The sequence below is a fragment of the Drosophila obscura genome, unplaced genomic scaffold (assembly GCF_018151105.1).
Source record: "Drosophila obscura isolate BZ-5 IFL unplaced genomic scaffold, ASM1815110v1 contig_14, whole genome shotgun sequence".
In the NCBI taxonomy this organism is placed as follows: domain Eukaryota; kingdom Metazoa; phylum Arthropoda; class Insecta; order Diptera; family Drosophilidae; genus Drosophila; species Drosophila obscura.
In genome coordinates, this window is record NW_024542724.1 from 387,383 (window position 1) to 403,240 (window position 15,858).

The window sequence follows — 15,858 nt, forward strand, 5'->3', positions numbered from 1 at the left end:
CCAGCGATTGACGCATTCAAAATGACTCAAGAATCGCTTAGTGCTCTTTTCTCTCCATGCAGTACCGAAATAAAAAGATATCCTCCAAAACGAAAGAATTCATCGTAAAATATTAAGCCATAAAAATTTAACGCAAATTTTGGATCAGAACAGAAAAATAAGGCTGGCTGGCGCATATGGCATAATGAATTTTATCAATTTCTTTTGAAATTTACTGCCAAAATGCTTAAGCATGGCGTCGATTTGCTTAAAGAAATTCCATTGTGCGGATCGAACAGAAACCAGAAGAAAGAGATCAAAGCAATGCCAGCAGAGGCTTTTGTTGGGTGGGGGTCGGAAGGGGAGGAGGTAATTTTCAATTTTCCACAATTACAGCGAGCGACGGGAAGTAATTTTGCCCCCCCACAAGACAGGGAGAGGCTGATAGGCTGTGGGTCTGGGTCTTGGTCTGGGTAGGTGGAGGCTGCGTGTTTGGCACAAAGTGCAGATAAAATTAATTAAAATTTAATTCAATTCAATTCACTTGCGCCGGCGCAAACACAAAGAGATTTATCGCTGATAAACGCGCCTAGAATGGCCAACTTTCGGACTCGAGAGATGGAGATGGAGGTGGATGTGGAGGCGCACAAGATCAATGGATTGGTTCGGCCATTGCCTGATCCAATGGACCCTGCCTTGGCAGACCGCCCCGACTGCCCGACTGCCCGCCCGGCCGCCTTGGCTACCCGCAATGGATCACGCCGTTGATTAATACCCTGTTGTTGGCTAGGCCAGCCATTAAAATGCCATAAAATTATTAATTAAGCAAGTGCACAGAAAAGCCACTTGCCAGATTTATGGCCCAGCCCAGTGACGATAAAGTGGAATTGAACGGAATGGAATCGTCCGAATCGTATCGAATTGAGGCGAATGGAAAAGTGAATTTTCCAACTTGGCTGTCCAAATCGAGACGCAGTCCCAGTCCCAGTTCCAGTCCCCGTTCGAGAGTGCCGCCTCAAGCATTATGGATTTTTAACGAGTTTTCAATTTATTTGCGCGCCAGTCGCGGAAAAATCTTTCGAGTGCTTTTCATACAGACACGACACTCGACCATCATCAAGTGGCCTTCTTTTATTTGGACTCATGGGGCATGGTCATGTGAACACAGTTCATTGTACATATTGATATATGTGTACTCGAACATTTGTTTTTCGTTTCCAGTGGCTGTGGACTAGTCAGACCAAGAAAAAGATCTGTCAATGGAGATTTATATGGGGAATGTATTTACACGACGAGCAGACTTTGAAAACGATTCAATACGGTTCCCAAAAGGTTAGAAATATGCATAAATACTATTAAAACTGTGTTTAAAAATAAGGAATTAGAGGCTATACCTTAATGAGTCAGTTAATCGGCTAAACAGATATTCATTTTTTTATTTATAGATACCATCCCAAAACAATAGAATTGCACACCAATTTGTCTATTCTACATCTTAATTTTTGTGACTGCACCACAGTGACATCCATTCATACTGCAGATAGCACATTCACAGCCACATGGAGAGTCAAAGAACTCAGGAAAATTTGTAAGATACATATAAGCCCTCTGGGCCACAATCGTGCTGGCTAATAAAAGACGCCAAGGATATCGCGAAATTCAAGACCCAGGCCAGAGACTAAGCCAAGACAATGGGTGAGGAGAGAGAAGAGGTGAAGATGGAAGGGGGAAATAAGCAACAATAGTCAATAAAACATGCGGCAAATCATGTTTATCGCATTGATTTATGCATTTTTAATGTGTTCGCTGTTGCTTATCGGCAATGCGCCTAAATCAACGGGGCCCCCAAAACCGAGCCCACTTTCACTGCATCCTCGCTGGCATAATACTCCATTCCATCCTCCCTCCATTCAGAGTACAGAGCCAGAGTCAGCGTCAGAGTCAGCGTCAGCGTCAGAGCCATGGCCAAGGCACACAAAATTCTGCTGTGGCTGCATCTCGCTTTGAGCTACGTTAATTTTTAAATCTCACCGCCTGATTAGTTTGCTTCGCGCCAAAGAGCGAACGCCAAACGCCGATGCCGATGCCGCCGCCGCCACCGCCGTGGCTTTGGCTGCAATTGTGCGCCATCTTGATTAGACCCCGGGCCTGGAGTCGGAGTTGGTGTCGGAGTGGAGCTGGAGCTGAAGCCTGAGCTATAGCTGGAGCTGCAGTCGTGGTCATCTTTTTTTTTGGGGCCCAGGGAATATCGAAGTTTGGCTGAGAGCCAGGCATCATCAAAGAGTGCCGCCTTTTGCCGCTGCCTTTTGTCTTATTAATAATTCACATTAACGCTTGCGAGTGCGGCCAGGTTGCCGCCTGTTTTTGGCCCCGGCCAGTGTGGCCAGCCCCCTGCGAAATTATCACCGATTCCGCATCTTGCAGCGGTTCGCTTTTTGGGATGCTTGACATAAATGCCGAAAGCGCACGAAATGCGAACCGAATACGAATAAATGGTCAATAAATAAGGTGTGAAATAGCTAAGTGGGATGAACCGATGTACGGGGATCGGATTGCAGAAGGAGAAGCCAGTGGAAAGGTGGCACTCTGATGGAGTACTTGAGATATTAACCCAAAGCTAATGTTATTCCTTTTAATTGGTGGCTAGCTATTCGTGGGGAATCTCTCATCTATGGGGAAATATGTTTCGAAAGAGTCTGTTGAAGCGGTTGAAACATTTTTTCCGGGGGAAAACAGCACACAAAATAACAATCCTGAATATAGGAGTCCTCTCCGTCCAGTGCACTGTCTATAGTACATAGAAAGTACTCTGAACCGAATCACTTAGGAATCACAACTGCACAATGATATGTATTCGTATTGCTTAAACCCGCCCAATAAATTACTCTCCATACTGTCCACAGCCCTTACTGTTAATGTTTGCATTTCATTTTGAACTGCTGCCGAAGGTCTGTCACATTTGCACGCCGTTTGGTTGTGTTTGCTTAGTTTTATAATTGCAGGAAGCTACAGGGGATTAGTGGTGTCAGTGTGCCCCTAATTTGCATAATCAAGGGATACGGCAGGATGTGACGCTATACGGCGGAATTATGACAGGAGCAAAGGACTCGCGGTCGTCGCATGTGTCAAAAAGTAAACAACTCGGCATTTGCATAAGCAAATTAAAATAGATTAGTGGGTTTTTTGTGTGCAGTCGGAAGGCAAACAATTTCCCCGAGCATTAGACGGCTTTGTCGGGTATTCCGAGTCCCTGGGATGGGGCAAGGTGTTGCCTACATTGCTGCGCCCCTTGCCACATCCATATCCATGGCCCGAACGTGCCCCAGCCTGGTCCCCAGAATCGTTTGATTGGTGCATGGGTTTATGGCCGCAAAAGCGGATACGGATACGCTTAATTGCCAGCCGGGAGTGTAATCAAGCCGAGAGCCAGCAGGCCACGTGTGTCCTTTGATTAACAAAGGGTTTTCTGCGGTGGCTGCATTTTGCATGAGATTTGCTCGTAAATCTCACCAACAGCAGCATCCAGCAGCACATCCTGGCAAATTAATACAACAGCAGAGGGATCCAAGCCAAGCCGCCCTGAGGCCGGACCGCACTGCTCCCTGCTCCATTCATTGTGGTCATGTAGCATCTTAGTCGCATATCCCTTAAATTATGTACAAAGGGGGGACACACGGCAGTGAGGAGTCGACTTGGGGATACTGTAGAGGCATTGAATCAGATATTACAGAATGAAAAATCATTGTTGAAAGGGAATCACTAAAAAGGGATACATAGAGGAAAGCTTAACCCATAAGCAGCAAACCAAACACGGAAAAGAATGTTGGTTGTACTCTTATATTTTGTAATATTTGTATTGCTTATCTTTTCAATTAGGTTTGTTAATTTTAATACTTACTTATGAGTTCCAGTAGTCATACTCATTGCAAGTTTTCATTGCTAGTAGGTCTAGTCGGTCTGTAGTAACTTAAACAAATTAAATTTGAATAAAACCATGAAACCATGAAACATTAACTCGTGATTCAGTTCATTATAAGTAAAATCCTATCCTATCTAGTTTCCGAACGAACTAAAGCATAACTAATCCCCACTACCCGCGTAACAAAACCAACCCCAGTCCAAGCCACCCTCTGTTCATAGGGTACAAAAAGTATGTGGATGAAGGAATGGCAGAAAAAGAAAAAAGAAATTGCCAGCAAAATCGTAGAAAAAAAGGCCAAACGATGGCCATAAATGGATCAACTCGCCGGCGTGCGCACCTGAGGCCTGAGGCCACGCCGGATGGCAGGATAACAGGGCAGCGGCCACTCCGCTTTCGCGACTCCCACTCGAAACTCCTCGTCCGACTGCCTGCCACTCGCATAGCAATAATAGCCGGAGAGAGTGGCGTACTTTTATGGCCCAAACATGCGTCCACCATCCACCGTTCTTCGGTTTCAGCTGCAACAAATCAGTGCAAGGATTTTTTTACGATTAACTGCGTAATTGAGTCGTTCCGTTGAAGACAAGCGGATGCCGGGCAGGGGCATGGGCAGGGCATTCGACGGAACATTCCGTCGGGGGGTAAATTTAATTAAACTGTAATAAAGCAAATCCCTCCGAACCCCTCTCGCTGGGCGTAATGAGAGCTAAATCAGGCTTAAGCCACTCCTCCTGCGACGCCTCCAACAACTAACCGCCCACTAAGTAAGCAGAAAAAATTGACATAAAACTTGTCTTTCATGACGTGAACAGGGGAGGGGGAGGAAAGGTAAATAAAGCAATAGGCCAGGCCCAAACACGAAGACGAACCCAAACCACTGCCACGCCCACACAATATGGCAAATTGAGGCAGATTTATCAAGCCGAGAGGAAAAGACAGTGGGTGCCATAAAAAAGTTTATGTCTTGCAGGCGGAAGGTGAACACGAAGCGGAAAGAAATTGCGGATAAGCACCAAAAGATGTGCATGGGTTCGAGTGGGGAGATGAGGGTTTGGGGAGGGTCTGGGGGCCAAGGGACATTGGCTGTGGCAGTGGGTGGACTGAAGGTACATTCGTCGAACCTCTCGGGTGGGTGGAAAATCGCAGAGATGTGGCAGGAAAAAAACTTCCCGTGGAACCGCAAAATGGCTGCTAAACTGACAAGCGAACTTTATTATTTGTATTCCCTTTTTTTTCCGCCGTTTTTCCCTTGCCTTTTCTTTTCATTTATATAGATATTTTCCCTCCCCCGCCATTCGATAAAGTTTCCACCTCACTCCAGTGTTTGAGAGGGATTTGCCTCAATATGAATGTGGAACGTGGCGCCGGAAGGACGCAGCTGCTCTGACTAAATTGCTTTGCATGCAGCGCTTAAGTGGCAAGTGGCAAATGGCATGGAGGTGGAGTGATACGAGAGTGGTGCGAGACTTGGGTGGTGCTGTACTACGGTCTCTCCGTTCTCTCTGTTCCATTTGCTGCCAAAGAAATCGCAATGTGTTTATGCGTAAAGATGTGTGTGAAGAAGAAAAGATAAGAGAGAGAGAAAAATGTAATAGAAAATATGATAAAAGGAAGAAAAGTCTCTCCAGTTGGTGGCGATTCAATCATAACCTAATGGGTTAAAATTTGATAATTAATTTAGTTAATTAAACTAAATTTTAAAGTAATTTTGTAGATTTCACTCGTAATAAACCTTTTGAAAATTAAGAAACGCCCGAAAGATCTTACATATGGGCATCTGTTGCTCCATTATTATTTGTAGCCAATTAAAAGTTACGGGAAAGGGTGTAACATTTCGATCGTCTAGTGAAAGAAAGTCTGATTCTCACAACCTCTTCTTTTGAGACATATATTCGCAGATATCTTCGTTTCAAGTGATACTTAATGTTGGTAGGATACAACATCGGGGATTGATCACCAACTTTTGAGCTTACGAGATTTCTTCCAATCTTCAGCAACACATGAACACCTAATTAGGGATCTGTCATTAGTGCAATCCCCCAAGCGTTTACAATCCCTTCTTGCAGCCATTATTAGGTCGCTTCTCACCCAGGGAGCCCAAAGAATTTTATTTGCATACGCTTTATGACACTCTACAATTAAGTTCAATGCAATGCAATTTTAATTTTAATTGCCCGGGCTTTCGACACAGCCACAGAGCCCCACACAGCGAGTGGTATCAACTTCCTCGAAGCTGGCCCGTCTTTCGGGCACTCCATCCAGGTGAATTTGCTTTATGGATCCCTGCCTCTCTCGCGGTTGGATCTCTTTGTGTGTCATAATTTTGTACGCTAAGTTGGCAACACTTTGCAGTTGGCAATGCGTGTGTCGGCCTCTGTGGTTTTATTTTTTAATTGCTGCACCTTTTCAATGGAAATGCAGCTAAAGCTAATTACGGACACGCAGCAGGCTGGCAAAATTGTTAATAATTAACAGGTTTTCCCGGCACAAATGCTGGCGCAGAGGAAGTTTTCTTTTTCTTTATTTTGCTCTCCCAATGCACCGACAGTTGGCACCGCGCAAGTGTTGAAAAATGCATTTCACATTTGCAATTGCAAATGCGATTCACAATTGCATTCACACACGACTGGCGCTGCATGGAAATGAATACACTCATGCATAATTGCCGCCACATAATGAAGAGTCAAAGTGCTGAAATTATCGAAATGGGGGAGATTCTGTATGCTGATGTGCGGTGTTCAACTAAATATAGCAAAATGCTTTAATTGTAATTTAATTTAAGGAATCAAAAGAGGTTGGAAAATATTTTGTTATGGAAATGACAGCGAAGGAACATCCGAAACGGAATTTTTACCGCACTCAAGTTAATTTCTTGACCTCTACCAAAACTAAACGAATGATTAAATGGCCACAATGTTTTCATGAATATTTCAAGACACCAATCCTCTGCGAGGTCTACTCCACATATTTCCTCTGGCACATTTACACACCTATCAAAAAGAGCTTTGTCTCTGCTGAGATCCGTGACCGAAATAAGCCGTCAAAATAGGAGAGACCCCACATGATATGGGTGGCCCACTCAGATGCTGGTCAAACACATTCAACCACACACATAAATAAAAAGAAAGAAACTGAGAAAAAACGAAACGTTTAGTGGCTTAAATTAATTGAGCAACATTAATTTGGAACCAACAGAAAATAACTCACACGAAAAATGAAGGCAAATTAATAACCAAAAAAATGGATAAGTCCAGGTTTTGTTGCACAGTTTGTTGCACGTTCTTGTGTGTAAGTGTAAGTGTGATGTTGACCAGGGACCAGGCACTGTGCAACAACGTCATGCAACCAGCAGAATGGCAGTGGGAGCCGGCTTCCGACTGCCGACTGACGACTGGAGAACCACATTTTTTGACGCTTTATGCAACCGAAGCGACGCCAAAACTTCATTTACAACTTAATTTGGCGCCATCAACGGCTGCCGGCTGCCGGCTCCTTGCTCTGTCCCCTCCCTCCGCTTCTCACGGCTTTGACTGCCATAATTATGGCAAATTAAATGCAAAATGTGTTTAATCTTAAACTCTCCGCACCACTCGAACCACCACCAAAGAACGTACCACGAACACCGTCGAACACTGCCCAGGCTGCACTTTGATTGCGCTGTAAATTTGTCTGCAGCTCACCGCTAGGCAATTTTCGTAGACCGATAGGATTCGTGGGGTATATTCACTTGATCATGGTTTTGGTATAGATACGAAAACAGAAAGACTAAAAAAAGTTAAACAAGAAAGCGAAAAGACTTATGAAGATTCTTTTAAAGGATTCCTTACTTGAGTACTTGCTGCTGACAAAAGTCTGGGAAGAAGACTCGGCTGTAAGCGCAAAAGATTGTAGAAGAGAAAATGTTCTATAGTTAAATTATCAGGTGTCAGCAATTACAGTGAACAAGTTCGCTTCGGGCCAGTCTATCTTCCCACAGCGGAACTCATAGCTGCTTCCGCAAGAGTATCTCGACTTCATATTTGTAAAAGTTCCACTTGAATGCTCGTTGAAGTTGTCGAGAATCTCCATCGTCATCATCGTCGTTGTTGTCGTCGGTAATTATAGCGGTCCGCACACTAATCAGCGTAATGTGCGATGCCTAACCACGAGCATGGGCAAAAGTCAGAGCCATGAATAGGCAAGAGCAGGGGCGGGCCCCAGGCAGCCGATCGAGTTTGATTATACGCGAATGGCTGCAAAGGCGGCCGCTGACTTATTGAAAAACAGGCAAAAGGATGCGGAATACTCTAGAGTCGATTCCGTTCGTTCGGTGTGTCAAAACAATAAAAATGCCCAACTAATTAAAGCAGAGATGAGGCCACAGCTGCCAGCCATGTCAGGAGAGTATGGAGTATGGAGCAGTGTCTGTGTATCTGTATCTCTGCACGAGAGTATCTTTCCCGCTCTCATTCTCTGGATATAATTTATGAGCAACTTCACAAGCCAAGCGAGAACATAAACAGTAATTTTTCCAGCACATTCAGATCTCAGAGTTCTGTCACTCCCCTCATTCAAAGGATCATATCGTCCTTGGGTGTGTCTGTGTGCGTTGTTTTTGTGTGTTGGCATTTCATGTGGTTGGGCAACAATTGGACACTAAACACTGAACAGGCCCGAACAATTGCAGGGTTTGGGTTTTGTTTGGACGATTTTATTGCATTTGCTCATTAGTGCAAATAGAAGTGGATGGATAGGATCTCCTCTACATTTACCTTTACGGCCCGAATTCACGTGAAACTTGTTTGCGGCTTCTTGTTCCAATATTTATGCAGCTTGCCAAAACAAAAAATGTGTGCCTTTGAAAGGTTCCATGGCCGCTCTGGGGCCCCTGGGCCCGAAAGGTGTTAAACTGGCAAAAAGTCACTCGATCGACTCGATCGGGGACTGCTGGTTTTCGTTGAAAAGCTGAAAATCGCTTGGCCCAGCCTGTCTCTTTGTGGTCTCTTGTGGCTCGGTTTCGGTTGCAGCCCAACAATGGATCGGTACTTGAGCAAACAAACTGTCCCCCGAGCTGATGAACAGCGTGCCAGATTCATTTATCATGATGGACAATGAATGCCCTTCTTTATTGTTCCTATTTTTGGCACGATCTAGTGGGACAAGATGCCATTGCAATGCTGAAATAAATGATGTTTCTAGGGATGCGAGAGGTGCAAGGGGCATTTGACACATTTGAATATCGATGTGGGTGGCACTGAAAGGCAACTAAAATGGTGCCCAGGGTCGCTTAGAGAGTGTACTCCACTTCTAAGAGGAGCATATTTAATTAATTATTCCTTTAATACCGCATTAAAGATTTAAGTGTATTGTATAAACACATTGGAAGGATTCTCTAGCTTAGGTAGGCTGTGAAGCCATTCTTTAAATCTAAAACCCTTTCACGGACCCCACACAAACAGCCCTAAATTAAACAGAAGCTGCGCGCTTAGATCCAAATTGAATTAACCTTTGTACTCCCGATGCTCGTACGCCTTCTCCATCTGCCCATCCATCTACATCTCCGGCACCCTTGACCGTAGCCACTAAGTGATCTTTATCGCATTGTCCTGCCCCGTTTTGGGCGTTTGTTTTGACCGCGACTTGCCAACAAATGAGCCTAATTTGTCAAAATGCCTTGTGGGTGCATTTCTTTTTGTGTGACTTTCATTCGGGCCGCATTCTCTTCCATTTCTGATACGAATTTCTCTCTGTCTGGCATGAAATTTTCATTTGACAGGCCTGGGGGCATGTGGCTGGATCCCGAAACTGGGCCTGTCAACTTACAGCACATGTCGAAGCAGAACAGAACAGCAGGAAGCAGCAGAGTCCAGGAATACCGTTGCCGGACAGTGATTAAGCGAGAATTAAATGTCAGATGCTCGGTAGCAGCAGATGAGGGATCGGATCGGGATCCGTATGGATATGGGTATGGGCCTAAGCGTGAAAAGTGTAAAGTAAAGAGTGTGGGGGAGAAGATCTTGACTAATATACCCGAACCCCCGAGGGATCATGGCCAACTGTTGGCAGCCCAGTCCCGTCCCAACCCGAAACTAAATAAAATATGCAAAAAGCCAATTTTAAATGCGAGACGTCAATCAACGCAGCGTCAGCTTCCAACTGCCAAAAGCTGCCAACGGCTAACAAAGGCCCCCAATTCAAAAGGCCAACAAATGAAATGATTAAGAAAAGATTATAAGTTCACCAGCATTGCATATACTTGGGAGAAATATATATATATATGTATGTACATACTCGTATATTTATCTCTTGTTTGGCATCGCCGTTCACTCAACTCGGGGCTCATTAAGCAGCCATGACGAATGGAATTGAAACTGATATATGAATGCCCCAGACCGGAGGAGCAGGCAGCAGCCTTATATGGCAGCCTGTATTCGGCTTAGCAGGCCATCACTGTTCACTGTTCACTGTACAGTGTGCACTGCTCAGTGTCAATCGGCTGGGTGGTCTCTTGCTGATTTCGAGGTGACTTGGCGTGAATTTGTTAACTTTTGCTCAAAGCTGTTTGCTGGAGTCTACACCGACTGATCCATCGCGAGAGCAGCAACTGCAACGAGGATCACGATGCAGGTTTATGCAGGCTTAAAGTTTATGAATCAGCAATATCAGGAGCGGATTTAATCAACGAGTTTTCTTTATATTTAGAGCCTCTATTCCACGATACCCCTTCCCCCATTACCCTGGAAGCGCTCTCCTTAAGAATAGCAAACTGTCCTTTACTGATCGTATATCAGCCAAGCCAACATTCTGCAAATCCCAATTTCATCCCTCCTTTCTATCCCCCATAAACCAGTAATTCCTCGTTCTGCCATCACACTCATCATGCGCCTACTCCAGTTAAGCCTTCTACTAACTCAACCTGTTAGCCCACATGAAGACTGCGAGTCTTTCTGCGCCATTTTCCCCAGAAAGAAAACTGTCCTCTAGTGCGCCTAAGCAGCCTCCTAATAGCGAAACCCCAAAGAGGAAGCAAAAATGTAATCAAATCAGGTAAATTTGTCATAAAATACCACACAACAACACAATATCCAAAGGAGATGAGGGGAAACAAAAGAATCTAATTTTGAAATGGATTTCGTACGCAGTTTTGAGCACAAATGGTCCAGGACATGGATTCAGAACTCCGACTTGGACTTGGGTGTCTTGCAAATTATGCGAAACCATTTCGAAATTGAACGCATGACAGCCGCACGAGGCAGCACCGCACCACCTGCCCCCGTTCCGCCGTCGCATCGCCCTTATGACATTGGTCAGCAGAAAACTTGCAAGTCATGTGGAATGCTTTCGGTATGGGGTGGGGTGGGGGTCCTTTGTTTGGTCCTGTTCTAATAATAAAACAGCACGGAACAAAAGAAAAACTAATAAAACAAAAGTTTCCCCAATGCCATTTTGTACCTGGTAGTTGTCGAATTTATAGAGGGTGTGCTGTATTTCCTGGGATGGATGTGACAGAGAAGAGGAAGGAATATTCCATAGAGTACATTCATAATTGATTATCATTAGATCAGGCAGGATCAGTCGGGGACCCATATCCGTCTATTATTTAATTATATAATTTAATTTAATTATTTTAGATACTTTTCGATTCCCGGGTATCCTATAGTCCAACTCTTAGCTATATCAATCCTAATTCTCCGTTTTGTTGCTTACCTTTTTATGTTAAATCACCGCAGCAATAACAAGAACAAGGATGGTCCGCCGCATATCGTAGTATAACATATGCGACCCATGTCTGGACCAATAAGCAGCCGCAAAAAGAAGGAACTTTCACAATTCTCCCTCGGTTGTTTGTTGCTTGGGTTCGTGATTTGCTAAACTTATGAAATTACTTTACGTGTATCTCTGGCACCCCCACCACTCCAACGTCCCCCCAACCAAAAGCTGCATCAAGTTTTTTTGCCCCTGTTCGGGCCATTTGGTCAATTCCTGCGGCTGTCATTGTGCTATTCCAACGCCTTATCTCTTCAGGATTTACATATCAGAGTCAGGGTGGGGCCTGGAGTTGGTTTACCATTTTTCTTTTTGTGCCAAACTTTTACGCAAGTCCATATGTTGGATTAGACGACGTGTGTGCCAGTGGAAAGAGGTCTGTGTTTTGTGGCGAAGGGGATGGGGAAAGGGGCAAGGAATCCCATAAATAGAAAATCACATTAAGTTTTGAGAACTCTACTACTGTCCGTTGTTTGCATATCCACAATTTCGCTTCCGACTCAGGAGATAAGCGTTGCCAAAGTTTAGGTTTATGGCCGCCACGTTCGGACCGAAAGTATATTTCTTATTTCTTTCAGTCATTCGTTTTGTGTGTCCTGCACTGGGGAGAAATATGCGGAATATGTCTCCTGATGGTCAGCCGATTAGCATTGGAATGTGAGTACGAGTATGTGCTTAAATATTAAATATTCTTTACTTTACCTTCTTCTCCTTTGCCAATCCTTTCTACTCTACTCTTCGTCTTAATCTTCTCTGTATTTCGAGTGCATTTTGACACGCTTCCTTCTGCCGGAAGCGCACAGCAATTTGCGACTTGACAATCCAATATTTCTACGCAATTTACGCAGAGCCAAAGCCCTTCAACTGGGTTAATAAAAGTCCAACGGAGCGTTAAGAAAAAGCAGTTAGTAGTCAAATTGTTAGTGGCCGCTGGGCTTTGATTGAACCCGAGGAAAAACCATGGGAAATGGAGGAAAAGGGACAGCACTGTGGGATGGGTCTCCGAAGCGGAAGATGCGAGCAAACTCTTAATTTGGGCAAATATTTCTGCCAGCGTGTGTAATATTGACTACAAATGCATGTGCAAATGTTGCCACGGTTTAAAAGGATACAGCAGGCCCGAAGGGATAACGGATAGCAGCGGCTGGCACACACTCACACTCACACTCCCTCCACCTTCACCCAGTGCCACTCTGCCCACCAATCGGAGTGGAAAGCCCGGCAAAACAAAAAAAGAAGAAGCCAAAGCAATTTAAGCCAGAAAAGGGTGTCACATGTGCCAAATGACTTTTGCGTGTGGAAATGACAATGATTTCTGCTATGTAGACAATAACGAAATGCAAACAAAGGACAAACAACGGAATGGAAACAGGAAAGGGGAAAAGGGAAAAGGAGAGGGGCCTGTGGCAGGGACAGGACATCACGGCAGGATGAGTTCATAGAGCGACATTTGCATTTGCCTGCCATATTTGTAAATGAAATTGCGAGGAGACAGCTAGCTCCACAAACTTCAAATTAGTTTTTGCCCAAAAACAGTTTTCGCTGCCAAGGAAATGATTAAGCCCGGAAAATATCGTACCCTCTTTCAGAGGAGTATCGTGCCCATCCACATCCACCAAATGCATGGCAGTCCGCGACACATGTTGGCTCATAAAACTGTCACAAAATGACTTTACAACTTAATACACGGACACGGATATGGCCAGGGACTGGGACTGGGACTGGGACTGAGCCTGAGCCTGAGCCTGAAGCTTGAGGCCAGAACTAGAGACAGAGACATCAATCACATTGACTGCCACAAATATAGACATCAAGTCGGGGGAGCCTCGCCAGACAGCTGACGCCTCCGTCCAGAGTGTGATTAGATGGCAGCGAATCATTATTTTGACCGCATAGAGCAAAGTTTTTGCGGCCAAATTGCATTTGGCAGCTGTCTAAACGTTTCGCGCACTTTTTGCGACAGTTTTCGCGGCTCAAAGCACAGCCGTCTAAGGGAGTTGCCCATGTGCCAATGTTTGCGCTAATTTGATGTCTTCCAGGACAGATTTTGATGACCACCTAATTGACAAGCACATATGTACATAGTCTCGATGAGAATCAACTTGTGGCGTTCAAATTTAATTGAATTGTTTTCCATTTCTATGGCTCTGATTGACGACAATTTTTCAATTTGCATTATCCAATTGATTTTACAAGCTCCACAGCAAAAAGTACTCGTAATTTTGCAACAATAGTCACAATTTCTATACGCGAATAAATATGTGGTTAGTTGTAGTTCTATTCCATGTGTTTTCTATATAGGTTGAGAGGCCTGCAATTAGGCGAAGCAACAAAGCGGCAACCAGACAACGATAAAAACCAAATGATGATTGGTAACCCTCTGAAATGATTATTTTTGTCGTAATGGCGGTCCCATATCGCACATTTACACTCCTCCAATGGCACTCATTGCATGTCAGCCAGAGATACAGTATATAGCTTCAATGGAAGTTGCGACAGAGGTGGAGTTAGGGGGTGGAATATCTTTATTACATATATTTATATGGGTGGTTCCGGGACTAGAGCTAATAATGGGCCCTAATAATGAGCATCTAATGACACAATATCTTCGGGCCACATAGTTGTTATACCAATTTCATATAATCTTGTTCCAACTTCTCAATGAAAGCCCTCTTGTCATCGTATTTTAGCTTTTTAATGTCCCATTCCCCTTGTAGAACCCCTTGAAGAACGCCTCTGCCTTCAGGCCAACACACTAAGCCCCAAAATTATCGAAATGCAAACCGTTTGCGCTCTAATTACATAGACCAGGCCCAAAGCAACAAAATAATATTGTCACCTGATGGTGCCGGCTGTTTCCGAGAGCGTGTGTGGGCGGAACTCTGGCATGGCCCTGCACGTAATCCAACCAAATATAATTGCCATAAAACAAAGCAAAAATACAGCTGGAAATGAAAAAAACGTTGCCTCTGTGAATTTGTTAAAGTTTAGAGCTTCATTTTGCGTTGGGTTTTTAGAAGAACTGCACAGAATATGCAACGACAAAAAAAAAACAAATGAAAAATGTCGCACACGACGTGAGGCGATATGGCCACAAGTTAATTGCAGGCTGCACCTGCTCAAAGGTGGGCGTGCCGACGCCCCACCCTGCCTGCCAGTGGTAGAGCTATTTGGGCTGTTGTCCCTGGTGAAATTTTGTATACGCTGCTCGCTCGCTGATTGCATCTCTTGTCGCAGGCCCAACCCTTGGATCAGACCCACCCAGTCCATGTAATTTTGCATTGACAGGTTGAGGTTGATTCTGGCACGGGGCCTTGTCGCCTGCCTGTTGTGGCCCAGTCTTTTGGATCGGTTTGGGGATATACTCGTACATACTTGCCCATACATTGCATGGCTTTCATATCCGCATCGCGTGCTGCATGTCAACGCGTGTGTTCCACGTAATTGTCGCTGACTTGGTGGCCATTGCCAAGATGGCGGCGTCCTTCTCATCCAGCATGAGGGATATGAGGCACCATGGGATAAGATACAACTATGAATATTCAAATTCGATGTGAAAGGAACTATCATACTTTGGTTCGAAAGATTAAAGATTAAATTTAAAGGAGAATGATATTTCATCATTAGCGTCCTCTTTTATACTCCTCCATTGTTTTTCAATTGTATTGAAGAGGAAAAATCTCCATGTCTGATTATTTCCTTCCTCTAAGTTTTGATTCTTACACGGCCACTACACAAATAGTAATCCCTTTACCACAAACTCCAGTGCTAGAAATATTTTGTAATTTTAATAGAATTTATATGGAAAGACTTAATCTTCCCAAAAATAATCAAAAAATAATCTTATTCGCATTAAAATATATTCTTTCAATTATAAACAAAAAATTCTTTGCAGTATTTCTAATGGATTTCTAGCTAAATTTAAATATTTCCTTTAGGTTTCCATAATTTTCCACATTTCCGAATATTTTACAAGGTGTATTCAAAATTATGCTTGCTTATCCCACTGTGCAGTGACAGCAATTTTGTGCAGCCTGCAGCTGGGAGCGTGCTTAGCAGCCATCAGCCAAAGCTTTTGCACCGCCCTGTGATTAATTGCAATAGGCGCTCGGCAATGATTGGTTCCTGGTAAACTTCGCACTGTCATGACATCGACATGAACATGAACATGGACATGGATACGGGAGTGAAGATGGAAATGGAGATGGAGA